Source organism: Talpa occidentalis, unplaced genomic scaffold (assembly GCF_014898055.3).
Source record: "Talpa occidentalis isolate TD23 unplaced genomic scaffold, MPIMG_talOcc4v2.1, whole genome shotgun sequence".
In the NCBI taxonomy this organism is placed as follows: Eukaryota; Metazoa; Chordata; class Mammalia; order Eulipotyphla; family Talpidae; genus Talpa; species Talpa occidentalis.
Genome location: NW_026555331.1, coordinates 39,546,966 through 39,573,968, shown reverse-complemented (window position 1 = coordinate 39,573,968; position 27,003 = coordinate 39,546,966). Strand labels below are relative to the sequence as shown.

General features: G+C 33.5%; 2 long non-coding RNA genes across 2 annotated transcripts in view; one reads left to right on the top strand and one right to left on the bottom strand.

The window, feature by feature from the left end:
- The window catches only part of LOC119239008 (uncharacterized), a 400,738-nt gene that overhangs the window by 22,629 nt on the left and 351,106 nt on the right, over positions 1–27,003 (bottom strand). The window lies entirely within an intron of this gene.
- LOC119239991 (uncharacterized) lies at positions 886–7,720 on the top strand. Its single transcript, XR_005124057.1, has 4 exons — positions 886–914; positions 2,470–2,566; positions 3,609–3,700; positions 7,365–7,720. It is a non-coding gene; the product is annotated as an uncharacterized LOC119239991 (long non-coding RNA).

Below are 27,003 nucleotides of genomic sequence, written 5' to 3'. Positions count from 1 at the left end.
AAACTTCCAAGAAACTCTTTTTTAGGGGGAAATATATATAACTATTTAGCACTCTGTTTTCAAAGTTCAAAACAATAAATAGTAGGCTTAGTTTTTCATCTTCTGGGGGGAAAATGTGTGGCTTTTAGCATTTTCTCAAAGAAATTTAATTCACAGCTTAGAAGGAAGAAATCTTCCCCTTCAAATATTTTCATATTTTATTATATTTTATCTTAGAACATGGGACTAATAATTTTTTACAGAAGGTTAGTGCTCATCCAATTTCATGGGGTTATTGGTTCATATCACAGATGTAAAAATGCAAGTGTTGGTTATTTCATCTTTTCTAAAAATACAAATCACTGTAGGTCAGAGTAATGGCATTTGGCTTATCTCTCAAACACAAATATAACTTGGGAACTACTGATGCATTTAAGGAAATAGGTGCCAACTCTTTATGTAAAACCCTAAAGTTATTGCTGTCTTCTTTCTATTGCATGCCTTCTAAATAAAATATTACCAAGAGTCACCAAAGTGCTATTTATTAAATTAAAAAGTCCAGGTACTACTTCTTATGTTCCACAACTTTAAGTATATTCACTTACAGAAAAAGATGATACATATGACTGATAAAAACTATCTCAAATCATGTTTTATTAAATGACAAATTATTTTACTAATAATTTCTAAGTGTTGAGAATCTGAAATGCAAACCATATTTGTACCAATAAATAGAACAATGTAATGATAGTAATAATACAGTAATTACCTTTGTCTCTGCTTTTTAATGTAGTGGTTCATGTTGCACATTGTGATAGATTGTGTGGTTGCTCATAAATATTTCCTCCCTTCATTGCTATGGTTTCCAAAGGTGCAGTATACTTTCATGCTCATGGATTGGATTGACCCGTGTAATTTATGTTGGCTAATTGAATGTGAGTATACCCAATAATATACATTTATGTTGTTTTCCTATAACTCTTGCCACTGTGAAAATATTATGTAAGATAGTGACAACTCATTATGCCTGGTTCTAAAGTAAGATTTTTTTAAAAAGCCGTTCAGTGATAGCATTTATCTAAACTGATCAAGAAATAAATTCTATTTTAAGTGCCTGGTGTTTAGATTGATTGCTGCACCAGCAAATGCTAAGTAAAAGTAATTTTTACTGAAAGTTGGATGATGTAACAAAAAATCCAAACTATGTGTCTCTAGATTTGGATTAAGCATTGAGATAAAATGTTGGATAAGACAGATAAAACTGTTGTAACTTGCAATCAAAATTGCAGCCTGGGCCATAGAATTTTCTTGAAATAAACTAGACAATAATCATACTAGAAATAATGAAATGATGCTAGAACTTATTAGCTGCACTTGATTTATTTCTACAATAAAGAGATTAGTAAGAAAAGAAACGGCAAGTTTACAAACAGGGAAAGAAACATGGAAGGGAAAAATCCAGAATTTATTGGACTTCTCAAAAGTGCATTTATTTTTCCTACCCAATTAGAAAAATATTAGCGATAGATCATCTCAGGACAATATACAAATCATGGAATTGTCTGAAGTACCGATATTCAATCAAGAATTATTATCCCTAATGCTTTAATAAAGTCTGCAATAGACAGAATGTGGCCCCAGAAAATAATTTTGACTGGACAAAATGGGTCAGGGTAAAAAGAACAATGATGCCTCACAGAAGCTTATAAGGTTCAAAGACATGTATCTCAGTCCAGAAAGATAATACACTGATAAGGCCATTGTTACACTGAGGTGACTGGAATCAAATAGAGAAATAACACAAAAGTGGCAAAGCTCAGTCAGCTTGAATTTAAAGTAGATTATAACTGATTTCAAACAAACCTTGAGAATCCAACTTTCTAAGCTGTTCCTGACTCTAAAGATCTCTTCAGAGATGGAAAAAGTTTTAATAGTAAATGAAGAAACTCCTTGTGAAAGGGCATATCCAGATAGAACCATGAATTACTGGCAGAGGTATAATCAAGCATCATTCCTAGCCAAAGATGGTGAGCCTTTAAAAGACATTCTGAGCAGCACAATTACTTCCCTTTCTAAATGGGTGGGCTTGCCATATATAATGGCATTGTTCTACTATATGTTAGATGTTAAGTATAGGGTACCATAAATTCAAAGGAACTGAAACTTATGAATGTTTAGCTCAAAATCCCAGATTCTGAGCTGAGGCAGTGACTGGCTAAGACTTTCAAGGTATTTATGGAGAAGGTAAGTATATTTTTTGCATGAGAAATGCAAGTAAATATTTATAAACATGAGTAGACTGTGAGAATTTACTGCTTACTAATAATTGTTTAATCCTTTCCTACATTTGCTATGCTTCTATGTAGGTGGACTACTCCTCCCTGGCCTATTGGGCTAGTTTTCTTGGCCAACAATGGGAGCAGCTATGATATGCCAAGGAATGCATGGTGTTGGTTCCATAGCTCTGACTTCTATCCTCATCTTTGTCAGGCTCCACTCATTCAGTCTGAGGCCAAGAATGAGAAGATTAATGAAACCTAGTAATGCCAGAGATGTCACAGCTGATCTGATCTCTTATGTAACATGAGTAAGTTATGTTTGTTCTCCCAAGCCATTGCTTTTAGAGTTGTTTGGGATTTTTTACCAAGACTCATTGATGAATGTATATTATATGATCTAAACTGTAAAGAATGGTGAATTAGCCATCAGATAAGTTAGTTGAGGCTCAGAGGAGATAAACTTTTAAAAAAATCCAGTTCATATAAATGATTAAGAATCCGAGATGAATAGTCTAAATCTAAATCTCAACTCATCACAATAGACCAGGCTTTTATTCTGTCAGTGACATAGTTGAATTGCTAGCCTTCTAGTTCAAAGTATCATTTTTATTTTTCCCAAATTAGGGTTGAAATAATATTCCCTAGTATTGTTTTTTAAATAACGTGCTATCACTTATTTTAGTACTGAGAGAGCATCATTATCAGTAAATAATTCCTGGTAAACATACTGTATTTAAGATTCTTCTTTAAACAACATTAGTAAGACAGAAACCCAACTAATTTGTTCAATGAACATGAACAAATGCTTAGAATCCCTTTTCAAATAGTTTGTAAGGTTTTAGTGAGATGGTGCTGCCCACTTGTGACATATTTCAAAATTCAATATTCTATTTGAAGTCACTAGATCATCTTTACTAAATATGTGAAGTATAAATTGTGGCCTTGAGGGAGGTTCTGATATGACCTGTTTCCATTGTAATAACAGGAGAAACCTAACAACTTTCCTTCACTTGACAAAGTCAATGGCAAAGCATCAAATAATTAATCAGTAAGGAGAACAAATATCAATACATAGGCCCTAAAGAAATCTAGCATGTTACATAGTCTGCATCCCTCATTTTACAGAGTTAGAAACTGAGGAACAATATACCATGTGGATCACTGAAGGTCAACAAATAGCAGTATATTAAGTTGCTCCTTAAAATGTAGTTTTCAAAGATTTGAGTATGTGTACATGTCAAGTGATTTTCAGAAGCTTTAGTACTGAATCTTCTGAGTCAGTGTGGCATTTTGCCTATTAAATAAAATCACAAACAGATGACTAACTTACTTGATACATTTCTTTTCCAGACAGGTATTTGGCAACTGCAAAGGATGAGTAGTGATTTTAAACATTGACTCTTCATATCTCAGAGGTCACCGAGTGGCCACGGATAAGGAAGGTAATAGCTTTTCTCACTTAATATGCCCTATCAGATATCAGAATTCTTGGTGATGATACATTCTATTCTGTCTATCTTAGGTAATCTTAAATGACATCATGACATTTTGAAAACACAGATAAAAATTATTTGAACATTCATTATAGCTAAGAATGACTGATTTTTTTCACTATTAATAAGCCTTCTATTACATTGACTCATCAGCCAAGATAAAGTAAATATAATGAGTAACTGTGGACATAAAGGAAAAGGAACAACTAGCCAGTTAATTTTAAGAGTGCTTTTATTGTATGAGGGCAAAGGACCAATATCTCCGAAAGAGACCCAAAGGCTTTTTGTCAACATGGCAGAGAAAGGTGTGTTAAGCCTCAGTAGAATAGAACACTTTCAACAAAAGAAAATGGTATTCTATGGAATTAATTATGTTTATAGTTAAAACCAAACATATCTTGAGATGACATCCTAAATACGGGTCACCCTAATCATCACTTGATCACTAAATCAGGCATTCCAACATTCTTAATAACCAAATACCATCTCCTCATCTGTTTTATTGTTCAATACTACCTCAAAGTCTACCTTCTATGATTTGTACATTCATGCCTTCCTTTTTATTCACTCTGATGCTTGTTATAGCATTGCCAGGACAAAGCAATGTTGAAATGTTCACTAAGTGTCCAAAAATAATTAGAAAGTAATGTTACTCAGTTGCTTTGAAAACAATCTAAATTTTTACTTACAAAAAACTTCATGTATCACAAGTGACTCAAATTTTATATTTATAGAAAATTAAAGCAGAAAAACAACTTTTCAAAACAAAAAGTTGATGTACAAAGTTCTTTGAGTAATCTTACCATTAAAATTCTGACTTCTTTTAGTTTATGCCATTGTAGTCTTCTCAAAGAGGATTGAATAGCTATGTATGCCCATATTAAAAATGAAGATAGATTTTTACATCAATAACCAATATTTATGCCTCAAGGAACTGGAAAAAGAAGAGCAGGGTAGAACACAAATCTAGCAGAACAAAAGAAAATAATCAGTTCTTTGTAAAAATCTATAATGAAAAATTTTTCACTAGGCTGACAAAAAGATACAAATAAAATCAGAATCAAAGCCAGGCATATTACTTCAGACTGGAAGAAATAAACAAAGTACCTAAAGTGACAGAAGAAATGGAAAAATCTCAACAGACCAGTAATAGTTAAAGAATCTCCCAACAAACATACAAGTCCTAGACTATCTAGACATCTTCACAAGTGAGTTCTTAATTACCAGATATTATAATCCTGAACAATCAATAAGCTTAAATATAAATCCAGAAAAATACAACTATTTTTTATGGCTATTTATATTCCTACATGAGGCAGTGTCAAGATACGGCGCAAGAGCTTTCTACTTGCAAAACTCCTATAAGTACAATGAAAACATCAACCATAACCCACAAGTATATTTTACCAGCATTGCTGGAACAACCTGAGCATCTTTCGATCTGAGGTGGGTGTTCTATTACATGTTAAAGTTTTGGTGCAGGGAGAGGGGAGAAAAGCCTTGGGTCAATGGTAGCCACTCTTGTTGGATGAACAAACTTGGGGAAGGCAAAGGCTCTGGTGGCAGAGGGATCCTCCATAGTGAGTGTAAAATAATATATTGCTGCCTTACTGAGCCCTGGAACATACAGATCAGCTCCAGAGCTTTAGCCTGGTTATAGTGGAAGCATAGCAGAGTACCACCAGCCTCCATTTTTTTCCCCCTTAAGTTGGTGGAAAATCAGCTGTGAATCAGAGGTCCCTAGATATCGAGACAGGCTCTGGGATACTGGGGCATGACACAGAAGGGAACTTGGTCTGATTATGGAGAGAGAAGCAGCTGAAAAGTCTTCCCAAACATGATGTGCTCTCCCCACTATGAACACTTATGGAGGCATCTGGGTTGCTACTACCCTATACTCCTCCCTCAGATCTTCTTGATAAACAAGGAGGAAAACACAACTAGGGCCCTCCCTGGTGGCACAGGGGTTAAAAGAGCTATCTAACTATTGCAACCCACTGCAGCACAAGTTCAATCCCCAACCAGCCAGGGAGCTAACCCACAGGGCACATCAGACCTCTCCTGTCTCGCCCACTGCTTCCCTCAGCAGTGTATTTCAGTAGATCCATCTGTTCTGCTCCCCACTCTCTCTGGTGAATCACCTCCCCGCACCTCTGGCTTACATCCCAATTTTTGTATGGATAAATAATTTTAAAAAATCTTTAAAAAACACAACTAAAGTCATAGATTTGTCTGGGGGAGTGTGGGTAAGGGCATGCAAAAGAAGACACAAAAAGGGACTGCAACATGGCAAAAGGTAATGGAGCTAAATTCAAAGTTTAGGACTCAGAGGATTTAACAGACCAAGTTCAGGAAGAGCAATAATGAAGATACTTAATGAAGTCTGATACTCTCAATTAAACACTGAGAGGCAAGTTTAGGACATCAGAAAACATCCAGGAGCAACATAAAGGCTTCAGGAGTGAAATGGAAGCATAAAAAGAAGCCCACACATGAATGGTGTATATGAGGAATACAATAAATGAACTGAAACCAGACATGGAAAGTTAGTAAGTAGACTTGATATTGCAGAGTAAAGAACTTCAGAAATGAAAGATTAAAACAATTCAAGTGGAAGAGGAGACAGATATAAGATTTAGAAAAACTGAAGAAACTGAGAAATGCCATACTTCATGAAATTAGGAAACAAAGATAATGGCTATCCCTGAAGACAAGAAAAAAGTGAAGCAAGCAGAGATATGATTGAAAGAAATGATAACTGGGACATTTTGAAATCTAAGAACTGAACAAAGATGTCCAGGAAGCAGACAGAATACCCAAATTTCTAAATACATATTGACATAAACCAAGGTACATCATTGTTTACTTAACAAAAGTTAAAGATATCCTGCATTTGTTATTTCCTTATTTAAGCTTCAATTTCTATTTTCTGTTCCTTAAGTTTGTTTCTCAGGTCCTGTATTTGTTTTTCTAGTTTTCTTCCAGTCATTTGAATTTCTTTGTCATGGTGATTTTGAACTCTATCGATGCAGAATAAAATTGTCCGTGTCTTTGTGATAGAATTCTTGAAGACATGGCCCATATTCTAAAGTCCAGAAACAAGTGTTGGTGAGGGTGTAGAGAAAAAGGAACACTTGTAAAGTGTTGGGGGAATGCAGATGGTACAGACCTTATAGAAATGTACGGCCATTTCTCAAAATATTCAAAATAGACCTATCATATGATTCAGCAATTCTACTTCTAGGTATCTACCTTAAAAATGGAAGAAAAAAATAAGACACACTAATTCAAAGGGATATATGCACTTCTATGATCAATTCAGCACTATTTACAATAGCTATGTTGAGTGGGTTGAGAAAATATAATTGTGCAGTAGAATACAACTCAGCAATAAAAAAATTGATTTCCTACTACCTGTGACAACATGATAGAACTGGAGGGGATAATATAAATATAAACACATATTTCATTATAGGAAGAAAAAAATTGAAAACTGTCATTATTTCCAAGTGTAGATAAATAAGAAATCAGTGCTGGGAATATAATAAGTAGTTTTGCTGTGTTTGATGTGATTTAAAATTAAACCACAAATATATTTCTTTGATTCTGACAGGATAAACCCTGATCGGTCACTTAGGAGAGAAACATTGTAGAATACCAGCTGTCTGAGAACTGCCATGAGGAAGAGAAGTACTTATCATCCAAAATACAAACTGCCTGTGCACCTTACCAGTTATACAATGCCTTGCCCCATTTTGAAGAATAAACCTGCTTTCTTGACTACTTGAACATCATCAACAGAATGGAACCAAGCAGGCTCAGGAAACATAAGAGTAAGAACTTACACTTTCTCTTTTGCAACACTAGGACAATAACCTCATCATCATGCTATGGGGGCCCAAGAACCCCACCAATTACCCATAGCACAGACAGGACATGGATGAACTCCCAGCTCCCAGAATATTTTGAAGAGATAATGAAAAATATAATCATAATCTTAAAACAACTTATCTTATGAATGTAGTTGCTTATGAAACTTTTGGAATCATACAAACTAATATTAGTAATTTACCTTACCTAATACTTGTGTATGATTCCGGTGAATATGTAATATAAAGATAAATTTTCATCAAGTACCGTATAAATACCTACAAATTGCCTACAGTTTAATTCTATTTGCCCTATGTAGAAAAATTTGCAAAACACCAGTGTAATTAATATTATCCTTCTTTTAAGGCTTAGGAAACAAACTCAGAAATTGAAGTACTATGCCTCAGATCACACAAATGATAAGTTGCAGAAATAATTTGAATTAAGTCTGTTCAAATTTCAAACAGTGTTCTTTCTAGTATTTTTTTCCTCTTGAATAATTTAGCTGTGAGAATTTCTTTAAGCTTTAATGTTACAATAATATTTTAAACTATGGGTGTACAACCGGATTTGGACAGTTTATGCTTTGAAATTAAAAGTGGTAATAATATGGATATTTTATTTTGTTGAGCCTGGATTTGTAGATTTAACAACACCATGTTCCCAGATCGACCTGATACTCATTAGGTAGGAAAGGATTTGCCTCTAGTTGGGATTTGATCAAAGCTAGTTGCCAACATATGCAACTCAGGGATGTAAGATAAATCCACAAGGTAATGACTGAGTTTACACTGTTAGGGTCTAGATTGAAACAGTTTTTGTGTGAGCTTTGTTAACCTTAATAACATTAATTCTGAGTATGCCAAATTAAAAGTTTGCACATGTGATTATATTTAATATTTACAAATTGTTTATGAAATTTATTCATACACAATATTTAATATTTACAAATTGTTTATGAAATTTATTCATACACAATAAAACCATATTTTATATTTTATTTTTCTCAGAAGTTAACAAATTGTCTACCAGTTCTCAAGCACCTAGTCACTTTTATGCAATTCTGGAAATGCCATATCTTTCTATATCTCACTACCCCGTATGAGCACTATTTGTTAAAAGTGGTGGTGTGATAGTGCATATGTGTACTTATTGGCAGATTTAATTTACCTATCATTTGTTTTATCACACCTTCACAAGACTTTACATAATTATACATAATTAACAAGTGCAGTTTTCTACTTATCAACAATAAAATATAGAAACTACTTGTTGAAGAGTGACTTAGAGGAGACCAGGGTGATGGGTGGGGAATGCACTACAGATTAAATTTTGAGGCTTCAAGGGCTCAGCAGAATATAGTTTTCAAAGCCACTTCTTCCACAAGGATTCTTTTAAGAACCAAAATCAGAGCATCCTTTTGCTGGGAAGTAAAATGTTTAATGGGAGAAACTTCACTCTTCTCACTCTGACACAGCCACAAATTTTTACATAGCAGGAAATTGCTCAACCTATTTATTAAAACTCCTTCCAACTCATTCTGCTGAGGCCAAGTTCAGACTGCCTTCAAATGTTATTAAGTAGAGTAAGATCTGCATTATCGTGAGGAGGTAATGATTCTCATAGGTTAAGGTTTCTATACTGAGTACAGTGCAATGTGGAAATGAATTAGGTTGTCATTAAGCTGGGCCCAGTTGAAGAGAAAAACTCAGCTACTCAATTACTGTTATTAGATTTATGATTAGAAACAGTGATTTCTGAAGCAAAAAATAGTTTTATGAATTGAAAATGTTCTCTAGTTTCAGATCACCCCACTAGTATTACCAAAACAACACACAAGACAAGCTGAAAGGATTTTCCTGACTACAATCTGCATTGGTGTCAAGCATATAGAAAAAAACAAGATATATAATGAAGGAAAATTGAAACCTAAATGAAGTGAAATTGATTTCAGCTAGATACCAATAAAAATCTGCCATCCAGATACAACAACTTTAAGGGAAAGGGATAAGTTTATGATCTCAAAAATGCAAACCATAAGTCTTTTGCCGAGACAATAATTAGCCTGCAATTGGACACTGACAAAGGAGCCACCAAACAATCACAATAGGTATTATAGGAGACCTCTATAAGAAAAAATACAACAAATGTGCATTTCAAATATTTCTAAAGATAGACACCAACTCAGTTGTTTGGCATGATAACAATTATTGAGTAAAATGTTCAGAAGAATATGATGAGTACCAAAATGTCCATCTAAGACATGACCAGTATCAAAATTGATTGGTTTTTACACAAAGAAGCATTAAACACATGTGTCTTGTATATGTAAAATGATGACTATATAATGAATAGCTTGAAAGCAAAATGAACATTTGTGAATTGATCGTTCATTTCAAAATACAACATTGACTGTACATTGAATGTTCCCTGGATTTTATTCTAGTTGCATCTTTACATTGTAACTTATTTTTGTCTGTTTCATACTGCATCTAAATTGACTAATATATGTATTTTTGTTACCTTCTTTGTTAAATACTACATTTTTACTAGTCTGTATTTGATATAATACATATAGGATTCAATCATTTTCTTGTAATTGAAATTTTTCTAGGATTTTTTATGGCATTATGACTGCTGCCACTTTGAATTTTTCTGTACCTGTCTCCTGGGCCCTATGTATAAGATTTCTTCAGTGTATGTGCCTTGGAGTAGAATTATTGGATCACAAATAAATGGTGCAAGTGTACATAAGTACATGAGTAAATAGAAGTACAATACTGATTATTCACAGTGAAAATCAACAACAAAACAAAAATGTTTAAAATACATTAAATTTTGCGTATGCAGTTATGCCCCACTTAAGCCAGTCCTGCCCCAGTGAATGATTCAGTCCAACAAATGAACTTCTGGCCCAGACAGCTCATCCTTTGCTCTAAACTCTTTAGATGGACTTACCATTGACTCCTAAAATAGAATTAATAAAGCTTTTATCTTTGCATTAGCTTCTATCATTCCATGAGCTCCTAAGTAAATATTACTATTTCAGCCAACTAAATCTCTTGAATCTATCAGTCCTCAAACCTACTTATTCTTTCTTAGTTTATGCTTTAGTGTTCACTATGAAATAGCATCTTCACACATTTTCCCTCCCTCCAGTTTCTTTAACCTCTAATCATTGCTTTCTAATCTTACTGTTGAAGTTCATTTTCTAACTCATATAGAGTATCTAATAATGTAACCCTCTGCTTAAGAGACATTAACTCCTGCTCTCTTTAACAAACTTGTATTTTTTTATTTTGTAAAAATATTTCAGTATTTGTCTCCCAATAAATCTTACTAAGATGTTTTATATCCATCTAAAAATAATGTCACAAAAAATAACTAAAAATAATGTCACCTTCATAATTTAGAACATGCCAATCTTGCCACATTTTTTGTTTTCTTGCCTATCCTACTTCTTGGAAAATGTATACCTATGTGTGAACTCTTTTTTTTTTTTTATAGAAGCATGTTTTATTTAATTTATTTGTTTGTTTGTTTTTGTTCATACATGCACTGGGTACAGTCAGAAGCACAGGAGGGTGAGAGAATTCACCAGAGGCAGAGCGGGGAGCAGAGCAGGCAGAAGGACCGAAGTACACTGCTGAGGGGAGCAGCGGGCAGCAGGAGAGGTCTGCGCGCCATGTGGGACCCTCCTCCGGTGGCCGGGGAGCAGCCGGGGATCGAATAGGCGCCGCAGAGGCCGCCAGCAGCTTCGTAACCCAGCGCTCAACCGCTGCGCCACCGGGGAGGCCCATATGTGTGAACTCTTATTATCACAAACTCAGAAAAGACATTACCCTTGTTTTTCAGGAAAAGATTCTTTCACTTGATTGTCACTTTGTATGCAAATCACCATCACTATGCTTAATATTATAATTGTTTATTAATCTTTCCCCAAATATAATTTGAGATCTTTAAGGACAAGAATCTTAATTCTTCTACTTTTTATTACCATTAATGGGGACAATTCTTAGTCTATGCTGCTATATTTTTTTTTAAGAAAAAGATGAATTAAAATGATATCCTTGTATCTATAATAATTGAAATGCCCATTTCATCTCTAGAGCTCAGAATTACATGTTATGGCATAAAATTATTCCCTAGTAAAGAGGAATCTATAAATATATTTAGTCCGCCTAAGGCAAAAGGCAAATCTAGCTTAACTGTTATATTAAATGACATTCATCAAAAGAATTCGCTCAAAGATGTATTGCATTAAGTTGGTAAATAGGCTGAAAGTGACCGGTACAGGAGGTAGGGGGATGGAGGGTACTAATGAGACAAACTGAGCAAACAAAAATTAAGCTTCAGTAAACAAGAAAAATTTTATCTGTACTATGGTTGTCAGATTTAGCAAATAAAATACAGGACACCAAGCTAAATTTGAATTACAGATAAGTACTCTTTTTGTTTTTTAGCATAAGTATGTTCCATGTATATTTGGGACAAACTTATATTTGAAAAATCATATTTTTAAATCTGAAATTCAAATATAACTGGATTCCTATATTTTATCTGGAAAACCTAATCTGTATGCCAAATCAAACTTGAATGTTAAATCAGGACCCAAGGAGGGCCTGGAAGGTATACTTGAAATCTGACTGCCAGCAGAGTTTACTGTCTCTTGAGTTCATGTAAGGATGACTGGAATCTCCCTTTTCCCACCTTACAAAAAAAAAAAAAAATCCCAAGAAACACTCTAAAATTGTCATGGACTTTCATTTTTCTCAGACTTCCTATCTGCTGAAATCTTACTCTTTGCATTATATTTGACTTTTATTTCTGTCCTAAGAAATTAGCAACTTAAACTACCTTGTATTTGAGAGTTTTCACATACTCATACAGACATAGCAACAGCTACATATGGATTTTTTCTATAACTTTTTAAAAATTAATTTATTCTTATAATTGTTGTAACATTAGTATCCTCTCAATCAGTTATCTCCATCGCAAAATATCCACCAGCAAATCACCCACAGTCCACCAACATAACCCACTCTGCTTCCATTTTGAGTTGTATATTTTCCTGAATGTTAAGGAAAGAGAAGGAGGTAATATCTTTTTAACTCTTTTCACTACTATGGAACAAATTTAAATCCTTGCTCTAAAATAGACTTTAGTTTTTTACTTTTCCTTTTTCACTTAGCGTTTAAGACAGGAGAAAACAATAAAACCTTTTTTATATGCAAAGTTATTGACATTTTTCTATGCTCTACTATCAAATGCAGCCACAGACCATCCTTTGTATTTCCAAAGACTCAATATTGATCTACATATCATTTCTCATAACTATCTGTCAAAACATGTAGACCAGTTTTCTCTCTACCCAATATATATTTGCATGAGAAGCAATGGTTTTATTTCTCCAATTATAGACCGATCTGAATTTTGAATAGGCTTAAAATCTTTCCAAAAGTCAGTATTGACCTGAAATACTGACATGTAGAGCCCTTAACTGGGCCCTATGTCTTGAAACGTTTCCCTTGAAAGATTTTAGGCTTGTTTTTGATTCCTTAGACCCACAAATTGGTGGTCTCATCGAGGCCCTGTCTCTGAGTCCTATCATTGTTCTGATTTTACCCTCCTTGGGGTGATTTCAAACCTACTCCCATGTGGGACTGACCAGATCTTAGAAGGATTTTTATAATTTGCATTCATGAGATTTTCCAGGGACGTGGTCTTGGCCAATTCTAGGATGTCAGTTGCACAAGGAGATTGTTTTTACTGTTTCCTGAATCTACCCCAGAGTATTTTCCTGGAGGCTGAAGACCACTTTGGAATACATCTGCAACCATGTTTTGGTTAAATGAAGAATATGAAAGCTTTGGACTCCTAAAACTGTCTGACAAAATTTTACATTTTCAGTGGTACATGATACTGCGATTTTGAGGGTTAATCAGATGTTAGAAACATGCTGGAGTTTAATTAGAATTGCACTGTGTTTTGATTAATGTCAGATTCTCAGAGCATAAGATAGAAATTCAAATTGTGTTCACTCTTCCACAGACTTTGAATATAAGGAAAAAATAAAGGAGTAAAGTGTGGAAAGGGAGGGATAAATCATTACTATCTGTGAGCTACATATATCAACAATATTTTTGAGTTTTTGGAAAGGAAACCAGTTATTCCTCTACATTATTGGGAATGCTGAGGATATGGAATGTGTAGCTATCTGCAAGAGGACCTTCCAGCCTTGACCCACTTATAGAAGTCTCTGAATAAGTTTCATAAGATGAAATTAAAGACCATAAATCTTGGGGTCCCATCCTTTGCAGAATTTCCTTCTCAAACAATTGCATACATACACATTCTACATGAGAGAACTGTAATAAGAGCTGCCTAACTTGTATGACCATTGACCATAGAAATTATACAAAGAGTTCCTGGGACACATTCATATTTCATCCCTTCTATTCTGGATAGCATAGTGAAAGCTTTAGGAGAGTTAAAGAGGTAAAATCCACAAAGAATTGGCTGTTTAAAATTACTTTCACTGCCCACTCAAAACAAAGCTTTGTATTTCTTGACTTTTTCATTCACATTCAAATAGCCAGTAGATTTGGTGTCATCTGCCATATGAAAAGTTCTTTTTAAAATTATATTCTAGCTAAACCAAAATTTTTTTCAAAGGCACATTTTAGTTACAAATACATTTCAAAGAAGTTAGAAAACTCAGATTCTCCTAATTGCTCCTAACTGCCATGCTTACGAACTTTATAGATAAGCAAACCAAAGCTCAAGGAACTCATATTTAGTAAGCCATAAAGGTTAAATTAGAACATAGTTCTTGAAGTTCTTAATTTAGTGCATTTGTTTAATTACTAGCCTTTCTGTAATGACACATACAAAAAATTGACTGGTTTGTTTCTATTTGTAATTTCATAATACAGAACATCTAACCTGTTATTTACCATAAAAGGAAAATACATTGTTATTTCATTATGTAACTAGAAGCTGTCAAACACTACTGGATAAAATCACTCTTTTTCTTATTACTATAACCACCAAGAAGTTTTCTAATTTTAGCATAGTAAGTACAAAAATAGTTCATAAAGGGCTTATAAGCATAGCTATTTAAAAGATATTCCACCATAGGAAAATTTAATACATGAGCTAAAAGCAAAATAATCAACAGTTCACTATTATACATTATTTCTGTTTTGCAAAAATATTTTTTATGTATCTGATTCCTCCAGTCACATTCAAAGGAAAAGGACTATGTCTTATTCCTTTATACTTTTACCAAACCACCCCAAGTGCTATTATATAAATAACTGTTAAAGAATATTTGTAGTTATTTATGGGTCATAAAGTTGACCTGTATTTTATATACCAGTCACATACAGAAGGTATAGCTCTGTATTTCAAATGCAGTAAATTATATTACGTTTGATGCATGTTCTGACTTCTTTCCCTTTAGTTTCCCCTCAACAGGTGCTAGGAATTCTTCTCATGGGGTCCGAAGTCTTCTGTGATAAAGCACTTTTTCCCTGGGAAAGGTGACATATAGATTTATGTCCTTTTTAAATTGTAAATGTACTGTACTGTTCCAGAGCCTTTGGGAGGACAGTTTTTGATAAAGTGCTTAAGATAACTTCAACTGACTAGAAGTCAGATTTGAGGACTGAGTAGAAGAAAAGGAGGAGCAATGTTTAAGTTACCCTGTTATAAATTTCACACCTCTCATTCTTTCTCTTCTGGTTTTCACTTTTAAACACCGAATTAACAGGAACTTATTAATGGGCAACCTAATTACTTTTCTTGGCAATCATTAAATTTGAAATTTCATGAAATCATTTTTGTGAAAGAACAAAGCTTCCTGTGGCATAAAATGGAACTGGGTGAGAGTAAATACTGCATCCTCTGCCTCAGAAATATTATTTGTGCATTTGGGTTGTTTCCATAGCTTAGATATTGTGAATAGTCCTGCTATAAACATAGGGGCGCAGGTGCCCTTTTGAATTAATGTTTCTGCATCCTTTGAGTAAATACCTAGGAGTGGAATTGCTGCATCATATGGAAGCTCCATCTTTAGTAGGCTGAGGAATTTCCACACAGCTTTCCATAGTCAAGAAGATGTGGTACATATACACAATGGAATATTACTCAGCAATCAAAAAAATAAACTCATGCAATTTGCAGCAACATGGATGGAGCTGGAAGGGATCGTGTTCAGCAAAATAAGCCAGGAAGGAAAAGAAAAATACCTGATGGTCTCACTCATAGCAGGAATTTAGAAAACCTATATAAGGGACCAGGAAAAAACTAATTATAATAAAGTAAAAATCAAAATCAACAAGCAACTACAAACCAGAGACACACTATGAAGGGGGAGGGAATAGGGTCAAAATAAGGGGAGTGGGAATTGTATGGGGACTATAACCAAGATGAAAATGCATACATTGTGCAAAAATGAAAAATGATGTAAAAATATACAAAATAAAAAAAAGAACTAGTATTTGTGTATCAGAGGAATTTGATATTCTCATTCTGTCTTTCTTTCAAGGACCTCTGATACAATCTTAAAATATTTCCTTTTTACTTACCGTTTTACATATCCCCACCTAGCTATGAATTTCCTCCTCCTCTCTCTCTTCTTGTAGACATATTTGTAATTCCATAATAGTTAGCAAAACATGGTCATAACGTGACTTTTTCAAGAATGTGTAAGGAAACACTGGAGGTCACTCTCAATGGTGCTTTTGTTACCAGTTTGATACAGAGATAAACTCTAATGAGTTGGGCTAATGAGCTTCCCTGTGGTGAAAATGTTCAGTAACTACTTTTCAGGAGGACAAATGTCAGTTGCATTTTTTTTCCTGGCCATCTCTAAAACAATTAAGTGTAGAGCCCTTTTATTTTTCCAAATGAAAGTTGTAATCCAATCTGGGACTGGATGAATTTATTCACTCCCATCCTCATTGTGGCCTGAACAGCCTCCTCCATTGTCACTGACAGTTTAATGAACAGAAAAGTCCTTTGAAAGGTAAAAAGTGCTGAAATTTATTATTACTTTGCCTCAGTAATGCCAAATGATGGCATTAAAGTGTTTTGTTCTTACATGCCATTTTTCTTCCGTGGAAACTAACTGTTGTTCCTTTACCATCTATCCCATTCATCATAATGAACACTTTATAATAGATAATATGATAAATATTACTCTTTTTAATATCTAGGGTAACAAGAATAGTGTTTAAACACCTTGTCAGAATCACAGTCCCTTAGTTGTCAAGTCTGCATTAAAAAAAACAAAACACAGAAAACATTATTTCTAATCATGTAAATTTAACCGTGTAACTTCAAGATTGAAGCACAAATCCATCTTGGAATTTGTTAAAAGGACTTCAAAAACTTGTAAAAGTATCCAAAATTATTTTCATGAATTTATCTCTAGTGTAATTATTTTGCTAGAAGGTCAATGTTGAGATTGTTTCCAAATCTGGAGGAGTTTGTGCTGATTTGGCCTCAAGGAAATTGCGTGTTATTCTTTTTACATTTTCTCATGGCATGCACACTATCTTCCATCACACATCAATCGTAACACAGGGTTAAATGTTGTATTTTTTTCCTTGTTTGCTTATTCTTGAAGACCTCATCTAATATTCATACTGTACTCCCAGAAGTTAGCCTGGATCATTGATGTTACACATGAAGTCTGGTTTATGAATGAATATAATTACCCAGCACTTCTGGTAGTAGGTTTTCGGCTTCAGGGAGGTACAGACAAAGTTGACTTGTTTTTCTTTCCCTAGGGTCTACCCTTAATATCTCACACATAATACAGATGCAATATATTTTGCTGAATTTATTTAATTTCACAAACACACGCACACAAATTCAAACAGGTAGCTTTCACAATATCCTGAAAAAAATTATCTCAAGACTTGTAAAGTTCCCTTTTGCTGTGATTTTTGAAAGATCTAAGAAGTCAGATGAATACTGAATTGGGTTTATAAGCCTTGTTTAAGAGAAAAGAAAGGCAAAGAGAAATTGCTCTTTGACATCTGTATACAAAAGGTCAGCAAATGTTCTCTATTCTAATCTTCCAGCCGTAAAAATATCAGCATCTTAAGAGATTTTCCTCACTGAAGGTGTCTTTTTCTGTGTTTGCTTGCTTGTGTGCCTCAATCCAGAACCATGGCTGTTGTGTACTCACACACAAGTTATGTGGTCAAGCAGGACAGGAAAAAATGTCTTTGTAGAACATACTTTGCACATTATGAAAAATATTTCTTTACAATGGATTTTCATATGGAAGGCTTTCTTATTTCCTCATAATACAGCATTTGCTGTGATAAGATTTTACTTGTTAAACTTCAAGGGACAATCTAGTGCTCAGTTTAGTTTTGCTGTTTAAAAATTGCTATGAAATAAAATATATAGACACGTATATAGGTTTGTATTAATGTATATATTTATATGTATATAAACATATGCATATATGCTAACATACACATTTATATATGAGCATATGTATGTGTATACATGTATAAAATCTTAAGATAGTCACAGAATAAGGTATCTAAAACCAGTTTACCTAATTTTGCAGAGGGACAATTTAGTTCATAAAGATATAAAAACAATAACATGATGAGCATACTCTTTTTTCGTCTCTGAAACTCATTAGCTATTTTGCATTAAACTATTACCATTCTGAAGTTTACACTAGAATTGCCAGTTTTTAGATAAGCTCTTAAAAAGGAATTTCTTTTTATAAATACTGTGTACCTCTCTTAAACAATTGTAGTAAATATATTTTATTTTAATTTATATGCTTCATGTTTTGCTTCTAATAACAACTGTGAATGAATGCATAAAACATACTAGAGGATGGAAATTTTAGAGGACACTGAAGGCACCGCTGAAAATAACATTGTGATTCTCCTTTATGCACAAAGGAAACAAATCCAAGAAGATTAAATATTCCTCTTGGAAAGCTCTTTTGTGATAACATTTGTCTGTGTAAAATCTAATAATGCTGCCATAAAAATGCTATCTTTTTAGCAAAATGTAATCTTTAATGTAAATCTTCTTAACTTCCCTATCCTCAGAATGACTTCAAGTATTATTTTAGAATATTACTTAAATATTAAGAGTAATTTGTTCAGTATAAACTTAAAGAAAATTTAGGTATGGGAAAATTACCTAATATTCTGAAAGAAATTGAATGTACCTAGGCTATATATTTATATATAACATACACTCAAAACTAGACTACTTTTTCCATTTGTTGGTTTCATTTTACATTTGACAATGGTTGAAGTCATCATTCTGGCCTGATTTTTAGAGAGAAAGAAAACCTCAATGAGAATTCCAGAGATTTCAAACTGTTAAACAGATGTATTGATTTTCAAGGTTTCACTCCACAGGAACTAGACTAAATCCTAATGCCAAGAAAAAGCAATTTAAAAAGTAGAAACAGGAAATTCTTTAGCTTTCTAGAAACTTCAAGAAAATACTAAATAATCCCTGTGTGCTTAAATTTAAGGAAAAAATTGGCTATGTTGCTCTCTAAAATGTACTTTCCTTATCACTAAGACAGGGAGAATAATAGTTTCTACCTGTTAGGGATGTTGTGAAAATTAAATGGGACAGTGTTTTTATGGGGCTTAGACAAAGGCCTGGCACTTAGACAAAGGCCTGGCACATGCTAAGTACTTAATAAATTATAGCTCTTTGTATTATAAATGGGGAAGCTTATTTCTCCCTTTTCTGCATTTATGATTTCTAAACTAGTATTGTTTACAAAAGACCCCAATTTAAGTGTACAGCAGGATAAATTTGGACAAATAAATACCTCTGTGTCACCACCTGCACCACCCCCAATGAAAGCAAGGGATATTTCCAGATATACCTTTTGCTTCTTTGTAGCCTCAGGCAACTATGGATCTATTTTAAGGAACATAGTTTAGTTCTGCCTATTTTAGAATTTTGCAGAAGGGAATATATACTATATACATTTTTACTTGTCTTCTTTCATGTTCTGAAACCTATTCATAATAATTTCCATATCAGTAATTTGTTTGTTTTTATGGTTGAGTAGCTTTCCGTTGTTTTGATGTTCCGTAGTTCCTTAACCATTCACCAACTGAATAGTGTATGGAATTTTTTTCTAATTTTAACTATATAAATAAAGATTTAAGGACATTCTTACACAAGTTGTTTCATGTAAATATGCTTTCATTTCTCTTCGGTAATCATGTAGAAGTCTGTGTCATGTAGTTAGTATAAGTTTCAATTTATAAGAAACTTCCAGTTTTTCAGTGACTATCTAATATTTACATATGTATCCATGATATACGGGAATTATATTTGTTCCACAACTTTGCCAACAGTTAACTCAGTTTTAATTTTTTAGACATTATCTTGTTTATACCTTAAAATTTAATTATGGCTTGTTAAATTTTTTATTGTAACAGCCCTGTTATTGGGCAACTTAAGTGCTTAGTGATCACATTTTTATCTAGTGAAATGTCTATTCAAGTCTTTTGCCCATATTTATTGGATTCATAATATTTTTATCATTTAATTTCAAGAATCCCTTACATATGTTCTCCAAATTAATGCTGGGAATTTTAATTTTCTTTAGGATCTCTTTCAAAGACAAAAACCTAAATTTTTGAAAACCAAAATTAATTTTTTTTTATATGGACATTCTTTTTTTTTTTTTATTTTTTTATTTTATTTTTTTTTTTTTTTATTATTTATTTATTTATTTTTTTTTTAAAGAAATCTTTTTTTTTTTAATAGAGGCATGTTTGTTTATTTATTTATTTATTTGTTTGTTTGTTTTTGTTTATACATGCACTGGGTACAGTCAGAAGCGCGGGAGGGTGAGAGAATTCACCAGAGCCAGAGTGGGGAGCAGAGCAGGCAGGCAGAAGGACCGAAGTACACTGCTGAGGGGAGCAGCGGGCGGCAGGAGAGGTCTGCGCGCCATGTGGGACCCTCCTCCGGTGGCCGGGGAGCAGCCGGGGATCGAACCGGCGCCGCAGAGGCTGCGGGCAGCTTCGCAACCCAGCGCTCAACCGCTGCGCCACCGGGGAGGCCCTATATGGACATTCTTTTGGGTACTCTTACCTACATAGCAACAATAGCAACAAAACAATAACATCAGAAGTAGTAGAGAGTTATTCCCTCCTATATTCCTTCAATAATAATATACTTTAAACATAAGTTTTATTGATTTCTATGTTTATAATATCACATTCTGTTCATTATGATATTATTAGTAAAGTCTTGAAATAAATTCCTCAAACTATAGGGGTTATGGTTGACATTGGTTGACTCTTTTAACCAATTTGGGGATAACAGATTCCTTGAAAATTTGTAATTTATGAAGTTGGTATGTATCACTATTTAGTCATGTTCTTTTCAATTTCTCACAGAATTTCATGTGTTTCATTTCATGGGTCCTACACATATTTTATTAAATTCATACCTAAGCATTTCTTGTTTTTAATGTTATTTTAATTGGTACTTTAAAATCTCACTTTTATCTGTTCCCTGCTGTTATATAAAAATATAATTGACTTATGTGTATTGACCTTAGACTTTGCAAGCATACTAAATTAGCAGTTCTGTGTCATTTTATTCTTTGAAATTTTCTCCATAGACTATTATGTCACTTGAAAATAATTTAATTTTCTCTTTCCAATCTCTGACTTGCTTTTTATTTTCTTGCATTGACTTTCTGACTGTAGGAAATAAGCATTCAGTCTTTCTCCCTTTATTATGATTTTAGCTGTAGGTTTTTCATATACACTCCTTAATAGGTTGAAGAAATTTCCTTCCATTACTATTTTTGTAGTAATTTTATCATGAATACGTGTTGAATTTTGATAACAGAGATTTTTCCACCATCATTCAGATGATTGTTTTTCTCTAGTATTATGTTAATGTGATCAAATGTGAAGAATATTTTGGAAAGGATCAAAATGGAAATAGTCACAACCATTAAAGATTCATTTATTCCAGGTGAGAAAAGCTTTTAAACTATTTTAGCCATATTAGGTATATTTGTAGGTAGTCGTGCCAGTAATTCCTGAATCAGAATGTAAGAAACAAAAAATTCTTAATAAAACTCCCAGATTCTAAGATGGTTCTATAATTACTCTCTCATCCTAGATGTGGATAGAGTCACTTACTGAGATGAAGACAAGTTAGAAAATATTCAGTTCAATTTGGGAGGAAGGTATGGTAAATTTCAAATACTTACTAAGGATGCAACAGTAATCATCACTTTGGAAATTAGTGATTGCAGAACTGAAAGAAGTAGTCTGAACTTGATATTTTTGTTTGGGAAATTTAGTAGAGCTGGTATATAAAACCAAGAACTTCTAACCCTACAGGAATTTGACACTTTCTCTTCACTATTGAGCATTTTATTCCTTTTCTCAAGTTCCACTTTTCCTCCCTTAGCCTATGTAACACCTATTTAAGCTCTAAGACTTAGAGAAATATTTTCTCCCCAGGAAATCCTTTCCTAACCCCTTTGTCTAATTTTTAGTATAAGCTGACATACAAGTCAAGGAATGAGCCTAAGGTGAGAACATAGAGATTGGGAGAAACAAACAAACAAAAAACATGGCCTGGAAACAAAACTTGAGACACCCTGGGAGAAGAATCCATTAAAGGACTGTGGTTTGACAAAGGTTAGAAGTACTTGTTTCAGAAAGACAGTGTGTGATCCACTGAGAGGGCAAAAAAGAAAGGGATTACAGAGTTTCCAAAATTCCTTTAGTTATTTTTCTTAAACTACACCTTTTTTAAGAGCTGAAGAATCTTTGGCATTTAATATTTTCACATTCAGGGTCTGTAACAGAGGCAACTCCATTTGGCACAATCGAATGTCCCGGGTAGTACTGGTTGTGGACTGTAACAATGAAATACACGTGAGCATAATAAAGTGAAAGAAAGAGGAAGGAGAAACTTAAAATTGCTACATAGAACTTTATAAAGGTGAACTCAATCTGTTCACTGTTATAAAGATATTTTGTGGGTGGAATTCAAAGTCTAAGATTTATATAATTCTGTCCTAAGAAAGTATTGAATACATGATAGAAAAACAGTTATTTACAGAAAAAACACATGTAAATTAAGATCATTTTAGGGAACAGAAATGATTCAAGGATAAGATTTAACATTTTATATATTTGTGATATCCTTTGTTGCAGGAATCTGAAATGTTATATTCTTTCTGTGTTAAATGTACTTTTAATTACAAATGTACTTTTAATTAGTCTACAAGATCCAAAGAACATCAATACAAACAAATATAGCAGAGAGTTTTATGTTAGAAATGAAACTTTGGATACTCTGTCTTCTGCTCTTTGTTCAAATATATTCAGACTCGCTGGACCCTAATTTTAAATCCCTACAGAGTTGACTCAGCTCTTCACCTCTCAAAGACAGCTCTAAGAGTACTAACAATTTTAGCATTTGTGAGGCTGGTATTTGTAGAAGCCTGGATATTCTATAAATTTTTAATTTAATAAAAGATGAATTGACATTTTCACAAGGATTTGCACTGGTCTCTATGTTTCCACACACAAAAAATTGTAGACTTAATATCATATTACTGTCTTTCCGGAAGAGAGCATGGAGGGTCAAAGAAATACTGAAGTCAAAAACTTAGTTTGAAAAACATGAAGAAAAACAGTAATCTACAAATTCAGTAAGCTCAGAGGCTTAAACTGGACAAATATAAAGAAAAACATGCCTAAGTTTCATAAGCCTGCTGCTAAAAATAAAGGTAAAGAAAAATCTTAAAAGTAGCCAGAGAAAAATATACCAGGTATGTCAGAGAATAACAGAATTCAAAAGTTTTTGGGGTAGGAATGGTGAATGCCAACTTAGAATTCCATATTCAACCAAATTTTGCTCTAAGACAAAGATGTATTTATGAACTATTGTTATATAACATTTACCCCAAAATTTAGTTGCTAAAAATAACACATATTTATATTTTTTATATTGAAGTTACTGTGGATTAGAAATTTGGGCACAGTTTATCTGGGTCCTCTGATTCAGTGCCTCTCTTATCTAATGCCCTCTTTTTAAGGTGTTAATATTTTGCTTCAGACTAAAGACAGCCTACAAAATGGACAAGATATTTTCACATCGTGCATCTGATAAGGGGTAAATGTCCATGGTACAGAAAACACTCATCCCATTTAATCACAAAAACCAATTGACCTAATTAAAAAATGGGCATAAGATCTGAATAGATATTTTCAAAAGAGGACATACGGGTGACCACCAGACATCCCTTTTTATTTGGGAAATGCAAATTGCAAGTCAAAACTACAATGACATATCATTCACACCCATGAGAATGACTGACATCAGATGGCTGCTACCAAGTACTGGTGAGGATACCCAGTGAGAGGAAGTCTTATACACTGTTGGTGGGAATGTGAATTGGTACAGCCATTTTGGAGGCTGGTATGAGACTTTCCTCAAGAAACTAAAAACAGGGGCTCCCTGGTGGCTCAATGAGTTGGGACGCAGCCTATGAGGCTATCTGTGGCAGCTGCAGCGCAGGTTGGATCCCCGCCAAGGAGGTGCCTATACAGCGCAGCAGACCTCTCCTGACTCGCCCTCTGCTCCCCTCAGCAGTGTGTTTCAGTCGGTCTGCCTGGTCTGTTCCCCACTCTGTCTCTGGTGAATCCTTTCACCACCAGCAACCTCTGGTCTGTGCCCCAGTTCTTGTATACATAAATAAATCTTTAAAAATGGGTGAAAAAAAAAAAGAAACTGAAAAAAGAACTACCACGTGGTCCAAGGATTTCAATTCTGGTATCTATTCGAAGAATGTGGAAACATCAACTCAAAGAGCAATAGGCATCATAATGTTTATCACAGCATTATTTACAGCGAAAATAGTGAAACAGTCTAATTACCCACTGATACATGATTGGATAAAGAAGATGTGGTATATAATACACAATGAAATACTATTCAGTTGTAAAGAAAGATGACATTTTGTCATTTGCAGCAAAATGGAAAGAAATTAAGGATATTATACAATGCGAAGTTAGCGATTAAGTTAATATTGGATGATTTCAAATCATGTGGATGATTTCAAATCATATTGGATGATTTCAAATTTTGCCTGCATGTGCAGAAAAACTAAGTAGATAAATGAACAAAACAAGTATAAGTTAGTGACACTGGAAATCACAATGAGATCGTGGTGGGCGTTTTGTTTATTGTTTGATTTTTCTTTAGAGAAAAAAAGCTCTGCTTTAAATTTGACTCATAATGTTATTGGCAATATTTTGTGCTGTTGAACTGAGGGTCTCAGTCATACATTCACTAATGGTCAGAGTCACTCTCAGGTCTTTACCACAGTGACTTGACTAACATAACAGCTGGTTTCATCAAAGCTAGTAAGACAGAATGTGAAGAGGCAACTGAAAAAAATCCAGATGAGATGATTAAAACTTGAACAACATTGTTTCAGTAGACAAGATAGAATGAGACTAGAGGGACAGGGAGGATATAGAAAAACTTAGATGCTGTTACAGATCACTTAAGAGTCTGAAGAAGGGGTATTCTAATAAGATTTTGTCTTGGGTAATTGAGAAAGTGGTAGGGTAAATATAGGAAATTCAGAATGAGAATTTTGTGTTGTGTAAAGTTACCTATTATGTTTCAAGCATCTGAGAGTCATGCAAATGGTGATTTTTCTACAGGAACAAACAATGTGTGCATGGAAAAAGAAATCTACATTAATGACACAAATCATGGGGATCATTTTCTCAAGCTATGTATGTATTTTTATCATTAGGGTATAAAGATGCCTGTGTAGACATCTAAAGAATCCTCATCTATCAGTGATAGAACATAGCAAAAATGGTCCATTAAGGAGTCCAGGAAAAACAACTAGAAATTTAAGGAGGTAAAAAATATGAGATGATATTATGGGACCTAATAGGCCTTCAAGAAATATTGTACAGTTATTAGTTTCAAATGCCCTAAGAGTAAGGTAAGGAAAAAAAATGTCATAAGTGAGAATAATTTCAGGCTGTGATGGAAGACACCATTGAAAATTAAAGGAAATGAAGTTCTTATAAAAAGAAATTAAAATACAGATCACTTAAAAACACAATTGTGAACAAAGGAGAAAAAAATTGAGTAGACTTAAAAGGTTAATAATAGCTAAAATGTACAGAGTTAGTAGAGAATCTCATTTCTAAGTGACTGATTTTTGTAAATAATGTATATGTACTCATTCAAAATTCAAAAGAAATAATGAATGACAGAGCTATAGCTTTCCACAACAGAGAAAAGCTTCAGAACTGTTCAAGTTCAGGTAGTAATTGACAGATAAAGGATTAGTCCCTACTAACCTATGAAGAAAAGAAGAAATTCAGCATCTTCATAGAAAGGGATAAATCATCAGATATTTTCTGAGGTTTTATGAAACTTCAGTGGTGGGTGTGGTTTGGTAACATACAACTAGATGGGTGTGAGCCTACAACTCTGAATCATGTACACTTCATAAACCATGCTACCTCAATAACCTTGAAAAAGACCAGATTTTTGACTGTCATATTCATATGTGTATAATCAATAAACAGCACTATTCTAGCACAGAATAAAAGTGCTTTAAAGTTTTCTATGATATGTATGAGTGAATAAATGGATGGGTGGATGAACAACTGAATGATCTTTGACAGCAAATTTAAAAATAAAATTTTGGGTACTATAATCTGAAAATGAAGTCACACAACTTCTTATGTAAAAGACAAGTTGAAAAACCTTAGATATTCCAATAACTCTTAAAAATGAAAGGACAGGAAACAAATATATAGGCATTCCCCAAACAAATTCAATAGATACCTATAATTCTAAGACTGCAATATACCATTAACCTAATAATTCATCACATAAATATTTCATTTGGATTTAGTAGTGCTCAAATATATATTGCTTAAACATATGTACTAAAGGGGGAAAATGTGATATTATTTAGGAATAAAATTAAGTTGGCCAAAGACAGTTGTTAAGAAATTCACATTTTTTAAACATGCCCAATAACTTAATAATTTATACTTTACTGCAATTTTTGCAATTAACTGTTTTTACTCTAATAATTATAATTGTTTTGGTAATCTCACATCTACCCTATTATTTTTTTGAGCAATGGATAGCTAATTTAGTAGATGGGAAAAGTATGTGTATGTGTTTGCAAAATTCATCATTAACTAGAGGAATTAAATGTAGAATAAAATAACTATCTGCAAACATGCACAGAGAAAAACCACAGCAGAAGATAAAAATCCTTTCAATGAAGCACAATAATTGCCTTAATGAGACAAAGCTGCTTC